Source organism: Elephas maximus, chromosome 20 (genome assembly GCF_024166365.1).
Source record: "Elephas maximus indicus isolate mEleMax1 chromosome 20, mEleMax1 primary haplotype, whole genome shotgun sequence".
Taxonomy (NCBI): domain Eukaryota; kingdom Metazoa; phylum Chordata; class Mammalia; order Proboscidea; family Elephantidae; genus Elephas; species Elephas maximus.
In genome coordinates this window covers 51,808,951-51,823,151 of record NC_064838.1, presented here as the reverse complement: position 1 = coordinate 51,823,151, position 14,201 = coordinate 51,808,951, and the positions used below count along the sequence as shown (strand labels likewise).

Here is a 14,201-nt window from a genome sequence, read left to right as displayed (position 1 = left end):
CTAGCGTTCGGCCGCAGTTTCCTCAGGGAGAAGCAGCCAGCCACACAACCCACTCACACCTCCGGGACCTGAGGAGAACGGCGTTCTCGGCAAGAGCTAAGCACTTGTGTACGTTTTACCACGCCCCCGCCCCCACCCCCCAACCCCCAAGCCAGCTTCAGTGGCTGAATTCTGGGCCTGAGATAGACCCTGGTGAAGCACCTAGAGCCATCCTCCTGGCCTTGGGGAAGGAACAAATTTGCAGTTGGGGGGAAAAGATAATTTGCTAGCTCCATTAACTGGGGGAGCTCCGGACAGAAGCGGCTCCTGTCCAGGCATAAACCGTCTGTGGACCTTCAGCACCTTTCCCTTCTGCATGGACCTATGTGGGCCTATTCTGGGAGAATAGGCCCTCGATCACAGGCTCCAACCATTTCATCTCTGCGTTGGAGAGGTGGGTGTTTGACGTTTGACATTGCTTTGCCTATTAAACAAGGTCCTCACCCACATCAGGGACCTAAGGACTGGTAGCTCCACTCAAGTCACCCAGCCACCCGAGACAGGGGTCCAAAGATAACTGGTATCTCCCAGTCCTTAAAACACTTTGGGTGCCCACGGTCCCTCTGCAAAACCTACCCAGCAGCACGCTTTAGGGAACAGAGACACATTTTCCTCAGAGACACTTGGGGGTCGGTTTTCAGCCCCCTGCCTTGTTCAGAGCATGACACCCTGCTTCAATCAGATACCGGTATATACACCAATCACCCCAGCCCCTCTAAGACTGTAGGACAGAGCCTGTACCACACACTTGATGATCAGCTACCTGGAAACCTGAGCTGAATTCATACAAGAAAACTGAATGGACTCCTAGACTGATATATCTGATAACAGCTCTAGCCAGCTGGGGACAGGACACCAGAGCACCAAAGGTGAAAATAATCAAGCTAGCTCACTCAGGCAACCCATAGGGATATACCAAAACAAAACAAAACAAAGCAAGCAGCTATGAGACAGTAAGCTAGCATAAACTAATACAATAACTTATAGGTGGCTCAGAGACAACAGTCAGTATCAAGTCACATAAACAAACAGACCATGATCACCTCAACAGGCTCTCAAAACAAAGAATCCAGGGATCTTCTAGATGAAAGTCTATTCCTGGAATTACCAGATGCAGAATACAAAAGTTTAATATACAGAACCCTTCAAGACATCAGGAAGGAAATGAGGCAATACGCAGAACAAGCCAAGGAACACACAGATAAAGCAACTGGAGAAATCAGAAAAATTATTCAGGAACATAATGAAAAGTTTAATAAGCTAGAAAAATCCATAGACAGCAATCAGAAATTCAGAAGATTAACAATAAAATTACAGGATTAGACAACTCAGTAGAAAGTCAGAGGAGCAGAATTGAGCAAGTAGAAGCTAGAATTTCTGAACTTGAAGATGAATCACTTGGCACTAATATATTTGAAGAAAAATCAGATAAAAGAATGTAAAAAAATGAAGAAACCTTAAGAATCATGTGGGACTCTATCAAGAGAAATAACCTACGAGTGACTGAAGTACCAAAACAGGGAGAGATAACAGAAAATACAGAGAAAATTGTTGAAGACTTGCTGGCAGAAAACTTCCCTGATGTTGTGAAAGATGAGAAGGTATCTATCCAAGATGCTCATCGAACTCCACATAAGGTAGATCTTAAAAGAAAGTCACCAAGACATATTATAATCAAACCTGCCAAAACCAAAGATAAAGAGAGAATTATAAGAGCAGCGAGGGATAAACGAGAAGTCACCTACAAAGGAGAGCCATAAGAATAAACTCGGACTACTTGGCAGAAACCATGCAGGCAAGAAGGCAATGGGATGACATATTTAAAAAATTGAAGGGAAAAAACTGCCTGCCTCAAGAATCATATATCCATCAAAACTGTCTCTTAAATATGAAGGTGAAATTAAGACATTTCCAGATAAACACAAGTTTACGGAATTCATAAAAACCAAACCAAAACTACAAGAAACAGTAAAGGGAGTTCTTTGGTTAGGAAATCAATAATATCAGGTGTCAACCTAAGACTAGAACACTGGGCAGAGCAACGAGAAGTCAACCCAGACAGGGAAATCCAAAAAAACAAAGCAAGATTATATTTAAAAAAAAAAAAAAAAGCCCAAAACAGGGTAACAGGGATATTATTATATAAAAGAAGACAACATTAAAATAATAAAGAGGGACTAAGAAATATAATCATACACCTTCCATATGGAGAGGAAGATATGGTGATACAAAGAAATAAAAGTTTTAAATTTAGAAAAATAGAGGTAAATAATAAGGTAACCACAAAGGAGAGAAACTATCCTACTCATCAAAATAAAATACAAGGGAAAATACAGACTCAGCAGAAACAAAATCAACAACAACAAATATGAGGAAAGGACAATATATAAAGAAAATCTACTCAGCACATAAAATCAAGTGGGAAAAAGAAACTGTCAACAACACACAAAAAAGACATCAAAATGATATCACTAAATTCATACCTATCCATAATTACCCTGAATGTAAATGGACTAAATGCACCAATAAAAAGACAGAGAGTGGCAGAGTGGATTAAAAAACAAGATCCGTCTATATGCTGCCTACAAGAGACACACCTTAGACTTAGAGACACAAGCAAACTAAAACTCAAAGGATGGAAAAATATATATCAAGCAAACAACAATCCAAAAAAGAGCAGGAGTGGCAATATTAATTTCTGACAAAATAGACTTTAAAGTTAAATCCATCAGAAAGGGTAAGGAAGGACATTATATAATGATTAAAGGGACAATACACCAAGAAGATGCAACTGTATTAAATATTTATGCACCCAGTGACAGGGCTGCAAGATACATAAAACAAACTCTTATCAGCACTGAAAAGTGAGATAGCTCCACAATAATAGTAGGAGACTTCAACACACCACTTTCGGTGAAGGACAGGACATCCAGAAAGAAGCTCAATAAAGACATGGAAGATCTAAATGGCACAATCAACCAACTTGACCTCATAGACATATACAGAACACTCCACCCAACAGCAACTGAGTATACTTTCTTTTCTAGTGCACATGGAACACTGTCTAGAATCGACCACATATTAGGTCATAAAGCAAGCTTTAGCAGAATCGAAAACGTGGAAATATTACAAAGCATCTTCTTTGACCATAAGGCCATAAAAGTGGAAATCAATACAGGAAAAGCAGGGAAAAGAAATCAAACACTTGGAAACTGAACAATACCCTGCTCAAAAAAGACTGGATTATAGAAGACATTAAGGATAGAATAAAGAAACTCAGAGAATCCAATGAGAATGAAAACACTCCCTATCAGAACCTTTGGGACACAGCAAAAGCGGTGCTCAGAGGCCAGTTTATATCAATAAATGTACACATCCAAAAAGAAGAAAGGGCCAAAATCAAAGAATTATCCCTACAACTTGAACAAATAGAGAGCAACAAAAGAAACCCACAGGCACCAGAAGAAAACAAATAATAAAAATTAGAGCTGAACTAAATGAAATAGAAAACAGAAAAACAGTTGAAAGAATTAACAAGACCAAAAGCTGTTTTTTTTAAAAAATCAACAAAACTGATAAACCACTGACCAAACTGACAAAAGAAAAACAGGAGAGGAAGCAAATAACCCAAATAAGAAATGAGATGGGCGATATTACAACAGACCCAACTGAAATTAAAAGAATCATATCAGACTACTCTGAAAAACTATACTCAAATTTGAAAGCCTAGAAGAAATGGATGAATTCCTAGAAACACACTACCTACCTAAAATAACACAAACGGAGGTAGAAAAACTAAATAGACCCATGACAAAAGAAGAGATTGAAAAGGTAATCAAAAAACTCCCAACAACAACAAAAAAAAGCCCTGGTCCAGATGGCTTCACTGCAGAGTTCTACCAAACTTCCAGAGAAGAGTTAACACCACTATTCTTAAAGGTACTTCAGAGCATAGAAAAGGATGGAATACTACCAGACTCATTCTATGAAGCCACCATATCCCTGATACCAAAACCAGGTAAAGACACCACAAGAAAAGAAAATTATAGACCTATATCCCTCATGAATGTAGATGCAAAAATCCTCAACAAAATTCTAGCCAATAGCATTCAACAAGATATCAAAAAAATAATTAGCCATGACTGGGTGGGATTCATACCAGGTTTGCAGGGATGGTTAAACATTAGAAAAACAATTAATGTAATCCACCACATAAATAAAACAAAAGACAAGAATCACATGATTTTATCAATTGATGCAGAAAAGGCATTTGACAAGGTTCAACACTCATTCATGATAAAAACTCTCAGCAAAATAGGAATAGAAGGAAAATTCCTCAACATAATAAAGGGCATTTATACAAAGCCAACAGCCAGCATCATCCTAAATGGAGAGAGCCTGAAAATATTCCCATTGAGACTGGGAACCACACAAGGATGCCCTTTATCACCGCTCTTATTCAACATTGTGCTGGAAGTCCTAGCCAGAGCAATTAGGCTAGATAAAGAAATAAAGGGCATCCAGATTGGCAAGGAAGAAGTCAGAGTATCTCTGTTTGCAAATGACATGATCTTATACACAGAAAACCCTAAGGAATCCTCCAGAAAACTACTGAAACTGATAGAAGCATTCAGCAGAGTATTGGGATACAAGATAAACACACAAAAATCAGTTGGATTCCTCTATACCAACAAAAAGAACATTGAAGAGGAAACCACCAAGTCAATGCCATTTACAATAGCCCCCAAGAAGATCAAATACTTAGGAATAAATCTTACCAGAGATGTGAAAGACTTATACAAAGAAAACTACAGTACACTTCTGCAAGAAACCAAGAGACACATAAGTGGAAGAACATACCTTGCTCATGGATAGGAAGACTTAACATTATAAAAACATCTATTCTACCAAAAGCGATCTATACATTTAATGCAATTCCGATCCAAATCCCAAGGACATTCTTTAATGAGATGGAGAAACAAATCACCAACTTCATATGGAAGGGAAGAGGCCCCGGATAAATAAGGCATTACTGAAAAAGAAGAACAAAGTGGAAGGCCTTACTTTACCTGATTTTAGAACCTATTATACTGCCACAGCAGTCAAAACAGCCTGGTACTGGTACAACAACAGATACATGGACCAATGGAACAGAATTGAGAATCCAGACATAAATCCATCCACATATGAGCAGCTGATATTTGACAAAGGCCCAGTGTCAGTTAACTGGGGAAAAGACAGTCTTTTTAAAAAATGGTGCTGGCATAACTGGATATCCATCTGCAAAAAAATGAAACAAAACCCATAACTCACTCCATGCACAAAAACTAACTCAAAATGGATCAAAGATCTAAATATCAAATCTAAAACGATAAAGATCATGGAAGAAAAAATAGGGACAACGTTAGGAGCCCTAATACATGGCATAAACAGTATAGAAAACATAAAGAATGAAGAAGAAAAACTAGATAACTAGGAGCTCCTAAAAATCAAACACCTGTGCTCTTCCAAAGACTTCACAAAAAGAGTAAAAAGACTACCTATAGACTGGGAAAAAGTTTTTAGCTATGACATTTCTGATCAGCACCTGATCTCTAAAATCTACATGATACTGCAAAAATTCAACTGCAAAAAGACAAATAACCCAATTAAAAAATGGGCTAAAGGTATAATCAGACACTTCACTAAAGAAGACATTCAGGTAGCTAACAGATATATGAGGAAATATTCACGATCATTAGCCATTAGAGAAATGCAGATCAAAACTACAGTGAGATTTCACCTCATTCCAACAAGGCTGGCATTAATCCAAAAGACACAAAATAGTAAATGTTGGAGAGGCTGTGGAGAGATTGGAACACTTCTACATTGCTGGTGGGAATGTCAAATGATACAACCACTTTGGAAATCGATTTAGCAGTTCCTTAAAAAGCTAGAAATAGAACTACCATACAATCCAGCAATCCCACTCCTTGAGATATAGCCTAGAGAAATAAGAGCCTTTACACAAACAGATATATGCACACCTATGTTTATTGCAGACCGTTTACAATAGCAAATAGTTTACAATAGCAAAAAGATGCAAGCAACCAAGGTGCCCATCAACGGATGAATGGATAAATAAATTATGGTATATCCACACAATGGAATACTACGGATCGATAAAGAACAGTGAAGAATCTGTGAAACATTTCATAACATGGAGGAGCCTGGAAGACATTATGCTGAGTGAAATTAGTCACTTGTAAAAGGACAAATATTGTATAAGACCACCATTATAGGAACTGAAGAAATAGTTTAAACTGAGAAGAAAACATTCTTTTGTGGTTACTAGATGGGGGAGGGAGGAAGGGAGAGTGGGAGAGAGGGGCATTCACTAATTGGTAGATAAGAACTACTTTAGGTGAAGGGAGAGACAGCACACAATACAGGAGAGGTCAGCAGAATTGGACTAAACCAAAAGCAAAGAAGTTTCCTGAATAAACTGAACATTTCGAAGGCCAGTGTGGCAGGGGTCTGGGGACCATGGTTTCAGGGGACATCTAAGTCAATTGGCATAATAAAATCTATTAAGAAAACATTCTGCATCCCACTTTGGAGAGTGGCGTCTGGGGTCTTAAATGCTAGGAAGCGGCCATCTGAGATGCATCAATTGGTCTCAACCCACCTGGATCAAAGGAGAATGAAGAACACCAAGGTCACACGATAACTGTGAGCCCAAGAGACAGAAAGGGCCACATGAACCAAAGACTACATCATCCTGAGACCAGAAGAACTAGATGGTGCCCGGCTACAACCGATGACTGCCCTGACAAGGAACACAACAGACAACCCCTGAGGGAGCAGGAGAGCAGTGGGATGCAGACCCCAAATTCTCATAAGACCAGACTTAATGGTCTGACTGAGACTGAAAGGACCCTGGTGGTCATGGCCCCCAGACCTTCTGTTGGCCCAGGACAGGAACCATTCCCAAAGCCAACTCTTCAGACATAGATTGGACTGGACAATGGGTTGGAGAGGGATGCTGGTGAGGAGTGAGCTTCTTGGATCAGATGGACACTTGAGACTATGTTGGCATCTCCTGCCTGGAGGGGAGATGAGAGGGTAGAGGGGGTTAGAAGCTGGCGAGATGGACACAAAAAGAGAGAGTGGAGGGGGAGAGCGACGTGTCCCATTAGGGGGAGAGTAATTGGGAGTGTGTAGCAAGGTGTATATGGGTTTTTGTGTGAGAGACTGACTTGATTCGTAAACTTTCATGTAAAGCACAATAAAAAGCATTAAAAAAAAAAAAAAAACAATAATCTAGCGAATGTTGAAAAGTCTCCCCTAAAGGCACTCTGGCTCGTATATGAAAAGAGTTTTACATTCTAAATAGATGTTATTTGAGTACAAAAAAAAAAAGTCACTTAAAAATAAATGCAGTATATGTCAAAGGGACACAGGAGCCAACTGAAAGAGCTCCTAGTGGCTACGACTGGAACAATTTGAGCAACAAAAGAAATGAAGTAGTATTGGACTATAACCTAAAGAATAAATATCCATGAATCCATACTAATATAAAGAACTGATTGAATATATAAATAAATGGGGGAGAGCAGACAAATGTCCTGGCAGAAGAAGTCCGAATAATTTACATAGTGCTTGGCCGTTGAAGAGGTGGAGCATAACTTCCCACTCACTAAGTGCAGCCTGTGCTTGGTGACTGCCTTCCAAAGAGTACAGTGTGGACAGGGGCGGGGGGAAGGGTCACTTTACAGTGGAGAAACCTGACAAGCAGTACCTCAGCCAGGTGATCAAGGTTAGCCTCAGCAGTAATAGGACGTGTTATGTTTCCTGACCAGCAGTTCAGTGAGCCTGATGGTGCAGAGCTGATGTTTAACGGTGACAACAGTATGATGTGATGAGAACGGCACGTCACTTATGTCATCTTCCCCCCAAAACCCATAAACCCATCTAATCGTGAGAAGAACATCAGACAAATCCTGAGGGACATCCTACAAAATACGTGACCAGTACTCCTCAAAACCAAGACCATCAAAAACAAGGACAGCGTGAGAAACTGCCATGTGCAAGAGAAACCTAAGGAGACACATCATGTTCTCCATGGGAGCTCACACAGTTCAGAACCACCCTGGTGGGTTGACTGTGGAGGAAAAAAGGGGCCTCTCAGCTCTGTGACCTTAGACGCATCATTCTAGCTCTCTGAGCCTTGGTTTTCTTATCTGTAAAATGGGGGTGATAATAAGTGCTACTTCCTCAGTGTTGTGCCTCCTTGAATAAGTTTAATTTGCGGATTGCCCACTCTGGCATGGAAATGACAGCTATCATTTATAGAGAGGGTTCCTATCCCCTCAGTGTCGCTGTGAGCCCCAGGGCCCCTTGAGTGTGAAGAGTCTGATTGTGCTGGGGACCATGTGGTATTCTGTCCTCCTAACTCACCATCTGGGTCAAAGAGCACTCTCTTAAGGCAGATGTGACTGTGAGGGGCATTAGAAACCTTTGGCAGAATCACAACCTAGTCTACCATTCTTAGCCCCCCCGGGAAGGGTAGTGTTTAACCAAACCTGCAGGTTGGATGGCAGGAACCTGTGGCTGAGGTGAAAGTCTGGAGGTAACTCATTATTGGCTTGAGCCCCTGCTTATCTCCAGGACTTCCCAACTGCAGTTGGGGTGGGGGCAGTGCTAAAGGCAGCATCAGGCACTGGGTTTAAAGCCGTGCCTTGTCTAGGAACCATCTTGTGTCACAGAGACTCTCCTACTAGACCCTGGGTGAGTGCTCCAAGCCCAAGCACCAGGCCAGGGCTTTCCCAAGCCTCTATCAGATCCCAAGCAGGCTGTCAGTGAAAACTCTGGTGAGCTAGAGAGTGGTAGGAGGAGAGGGATCTTCTGGCTATGCCCAGGTTCACCTGTACCTTACCCCCCCAGTTCGCCTACACATTATCCAGTTAGGGACCTCCTCTTCTCTGTCGCATGGAGCCCATGAAACACTTGGTGTGTATGACTCATGATGACACAGTTGCCTATAACCTGTTTCCCTTCTCTGAGTTCCAGCCAAAGCTGGATTTATCCCTTCCCTGGCCCGTGAAGCAGCGCGTCAGTGTGTGTGAGCATGTGACTGCCTTTACCAGGACAGAAGAAACTATGAGGTTGGTGCTGACAACCATGCTTGGTGTCCCGGGCTAGCCTGGTAGGCAGAACTTTCAGGAGAGAACTCAACTCACACCTTTCAGTGTCTTTGAGAGCCAGTTGTGGAGTTAAACCATTATTGCAGAAGACAATTGGGTCTGAAGTCCTGATTGTCTCTACTGGCTTGTTGCCCTGGTGCTCGTGCAGTGCAGGTCATGTCCTGGGCCCGAGTGTGCTGGCAGCCCCAGAGCCTCAGTGGCGGAGCTGAGAGGTAAGGCCTCTGGACTGAGTTCCCTGAAAGGGCTTCGACTTAACTACTGAGGGAGAGGTTTCATTTGAATAATGGATGGACCCACCTGATGGGGAGGGATGAGGGGTAAGCGGGGAGGGCCTGGTGGTGGCAGTAAATGGGGAACCCTTAGCTGGGTGATCCCTTTTCTGGGAAGCCTGCCTTTACTCCTCTTTGTGTCCTGGTAGCTTCCTCTGTTGTAGGGTGGCTGTGCTGAAATGGGCTTTATCTAAATCTCATACTGCTAAACGGAGCTCCTTTAGGGCAGGAAACTGTGTCTTACTTATAGAGCTCAGTAAATTTTTTCTGAACTTTGAGAAGTTAGGAAAGGAAGATAAGATAGGGAGAATAGGGGTGTCATCAGAGAAGTGTTTTTTATGATAGGGAGATGTATCTTTTTTAGACAGTAAACGAGAGTTAAGATGAAGTAAAAGAGAATGCTTGCCGGAGGAGGGCATCAAGCACAGGGCTGGTGCCACAGTGGGTGGTAAATAGAAAAGAGGGCGGAAGAGAATGGCTGTCTTCCCCCATTCACCAGGAATGCCCCTTTCCCTGTTCCTACTCAGTTTTGGGGGTCATGTCTCTTGGTCTCTATATTACCTATTGTTGTGTAACAAATTACTTAGCAGCTTAAGATGACACAAGCTTCTTATCTCACAGTGTCCCTGGTCAGGTGTGCCTTCACTGCGTGCCTCTGACTCATTCTCTGTCAAGGCTGCAGTCATCTCAAGGCTCAGTTGTGGGAGGATCTGCATCCAAGCTTATTTGATAGCTGTTGGCAGGTTCCTCTCAGGCTGTTAGACTGAGAGCCTCAGTTCATCACTGGGTATTGGCTGAAGAAGGCCAATTCCTTGTGGGCTTCTCCAGAGCTACTTACAATGTGGCAGCTCACTTCATCAGAGTGATGGCTCTGAAAGGAGGGAGAAAGGGGTGTCACCATCTTTTGTAACCTAATCTCTGAACTGACATCTCATCACTTTTGTCATATTCTATTAGAAGCAAGTCACCAGGTCCAGGCCACTCTCAAAGGGATGGGATTACACAAAGGCATGAAACACCAGGAGGTGGGGATGTTGGGCCCGACTTAGAAGGCTGCCTACCACAGCCTCCATCTAGTTTGGACTCCTTCCTCTGTGCTCAGTGCACCAGGATGCCATCCATTAGCTTTGTGCTTCCTCTGTCACCCACTTAGGGTACCACGTGTTGTCTGTGTCCATGTCTGTTTCTAACTTGAATGTCAAGTAGGGATTGTGATAGGGCTGGGACAGTGAGTGGTGGGCCCCACCCACATTCCCGATACCGTGTGTGTCCTGCTTGTCAACTGCAGAGAACCTCTGGTACAGGAAGCCTGAGTGTCAGAGAAGTCATGCCCCTCGGAACAGCTCTCTAATCCCTCAGGTGGAATAACTGCTCATTCCAGTTGTCCACAGAGGTCACTCACCCAGTAGCACACTCTCTGTCCCCACTTCTCTGCTCAAGTCCCCTGCGTTTCCTGCACCTCTCAGATAAACTGCTGGTCTCAAGGTCTGCTTCTGGGGAAACCCAAACTAAGACAGTGAATGACAGAGATTAGGTAAATGCCGACTGTTAGGGATTGAACTGTGTCCTGCAAAAATAGGTGTCGTAAATCCTAACCCCTATACCTGTGGTTATAACCCCATTTGGAAATGGGTTTTGTTAGTTAATGTGGCAGTATTAGTGTAGGGTGTGTTTTAAGTCAGTCCCTTTTGAGATATAAAAAGAGCAGATTAAACAAGTAACCAAGCAGAGATATGGGGGAAGATGAATGCCGTGAAGAGCAACAAGGAACAAAAGCTAAGAGACAGGGACCTTCCTCCAGAGCTGATGTAGAAAGAAAGCCTTCCCCTAGCGCCAGCGCCCCGAATTTGGACGTCTCGCCAGCTAAATTGTGAGAAAATAAATTTGTTTGTTAAAGCCACCCACTTGTGGCATTTCTGTTTGTAGCAGCACCGGATAACTAAGACAGCTATGGAATAAATCACCATAAGGGAATTTTGATGCCCAAAATAGGGAGCTTGAGGGCCACGTACGTTGGATGATGAGTTGGTGATAGTCACATTAAATGACTGACCAAGATTTTGAAAGAGCTGGAAGCCGCAGAACAGCTGCTTGTTGAGTGCTGTCAAATGTCAGTGGGGTGAGCCAGCAGTGGGCATCCAGCCAGGGCTGGCCAGCGTGGCTACACAGGGGGCTCATGGCTATGTGGTTTGTGACTTTGTCCAGTAAGGCTTGCCAGCCAAGGAGTGAAAACAAGTGGGTGGTGGGTTTTATCCAACATTGGGCGTATATGTAATGGGGTTATGTGTTCCTGTGAAATCTGCTGAAAGTGATGCGTCTTCTCTCCTAAACTGATGTGAATGATAGTGTATACGCTTCTAAGCAGAAGTGTACCAGTGGGTTGAGAGTTGCAGTTCTGAAGTGTGTTCATTATAGTCTGTCGAAGTGATGGCCTGAATGGTCCCAGCTGGGGAGAAGGTGCCTGGGTTGGAAGGTAGATGGAGGGCCAGGTAGCTGTCCTGGCTTGGAAATTGAATCTGGCTTCAGTGGCACAGGCTCAGTGGGCGGAGGGTGAAGGTGGAAGGGCCAAGAAAGGCAGTGGGTACAGGAGATGGTACATGCAGTCCCAGCTTTGTGCCCAGTGGGAATGAACCTGGGGCAGGAGGCTTTGCAGTTGCCCTGAGTGGCTGTGTCTGGGTGATGTGCTGTGTCTTTCACAGGGTTTGAGGGTGACCCTCCCCTGGGAATAGCTGTCCATGTAGAGCTGGACAGCTCCTCTGCCACTCAGGCCCACACGACGAGTGGATGAGCTGCTGTTCTGGTCAGAGTCTGTGTCAGCCAGCTCCACCCAGGTGCCTCTGTGCCGCCTGGCAGCTTCTAGCGGCCGAGTCTGGTGTGGAAGACAAAGTCGATGAAGCCTCCTGTTCCCTGTGCCTTTGCTAAGACAGTGTCAGAAACATAAACTTCCAGGGGCTGAGGCTGTTGCTCTGGGTGTTTGTGCCCAGGGCCCTTGGGGGCATCACCTGTGCTTGTGCAGCACCTTTACTCCTGCCTGTACGATCACGGGATCACGCATCATCGAGCGGCTCGGTGCCTTCCCTTCACAGACAGACGTGCCCTGTGGGGCTTCTGATTCTGGCACAGGCACCTGGACAGTCACATCATCCCTTGGTGTACCTGGCTCCCTCCAGCCTGAGCCTCAGTGCGTCACTGCCTGGATAGTCTTTCCTGTCCCCGATTGGATGACACTGTCACTCCAGGGTTGTCGTTCCAGAGCACTGTGTTTTTTCAGTCACCCTTCAGTTTCACAGACACTTGGGACTTTTCTTTTGTCAGCTGGTTAAAATCCAGACAGCTCAGTCAGGCTTTATCCTCACTGTAGTTTCCATTGGAACCAACAGGAACCCTTTGTGCTGTCCAGGCTGTCTGTCTTCTCCCTGTACAGTTGTCCCTCGGTATCTGCAGGGAATTGGTTCTAGGACCCCCTGCGGAGACCAGAATCCACGGATGCTCAAGTCACTTATATAAATTGCATAGTATTTGCATATAACCTACACACATCCCCCTGTATACTTTGAATCATTCTAGATTACTTATAATACCTAATATAATGTAAATGCTATATCAGTAGTTATACTGTAATGTTTAGGAAATAATGACAAGAAAGAAAAGTCTGTACATATTCAGTACAGATGCAACATCGTAGGCCTAACTACGTACACGTCAGCAACAACCTAACTTTTTTCTCCGATACTCGATCCAAGGTTGGTTGAATCTGCGGATGAGGAACCTATGGATATGGAGGGCCAACTATACCTTGCTCCTCAGATGTCCTCCCTGCCCCACTCCTTCCGATCCAAATCCTTCCCAATCTTCATGACCCGGCTCAACTCTCCCCTGGCTGAAAACCCTGCCACAGCTAGCCTAGCACCTCTCCTTTGGAGGTGCTCCATGACACATCCATCACTGGGAGCTGTTCCTCACCTGTTAGACATGTGAACACTTGTCACTTCAGTGCCTGTGTGGGCAGGTTCTAGTGAGGAAAGTGTGCGATGTTTGGTGAGGAGACCTGGGTTTGAGGCCTTGTGCCACTCTGCTCTACTCAGGACACTTCAGGCAGTCACACTCTTGAGCCTCAGTGGAAGAGGGTGCTGTCTCTTTCCCCAGCTTCTCATAGGATGGTCGTAGGGGTCAGACGAAATGTTCCACAACTGCACATTACTGAAGTTTCTGTTAATACTCTCTGCATATGATGTTTATACACATATGTGGGTATATATGTGTGACTGAGTGTGGTGTGTGAGCATGGTGTGTGGTATGGGAGCGTGGTGTGTGTTCTGTGAATGTGGCACATGTGTGCGTTCTGTGAATGTGGCATGTGTGTGCATCTTCTTGATGCTGCGGGGTGAATGTCGTCATTCCTCTTTCACAGTGAGGAAATTGAAATCTAGAGAGTTCAAAAACATTCCCACAACTATACAGTTGGAGAGCTGGGATTTAAAAGTGGGCCTTTTGATTTTCACAAACCACTGCCCCGGAAGTGGCAAAACCAGGATCAGTAAGACAGGCCACACCCATTGGTAGTGTATGGTTTGTTGCAGAGGTGGGCAGACATTTCCATAATAGGCTTTACCTTAGGCTTTGTGGGTCAGACGTTCTCTGTCGCAACTCCTTCACTCTGCCTTGTAGCATGAAAGCAGCCGTAGACAATGCATAAAGGAATGTGTAA

General features: G+C 43.9%; 1 protein-coding gene across 5 annotated transcripts in view; it reads left to right on the top strand.

The window, feature by feature from the left end:
- The window catches only part of SCAP (SREBF chaperone), a 109,169-nt gene that overhangs the window by 80,015 nt on the left and 14,953 nt on the right, over positions 1–14,201 (top strand). The window lies entirely within an intron of this gene.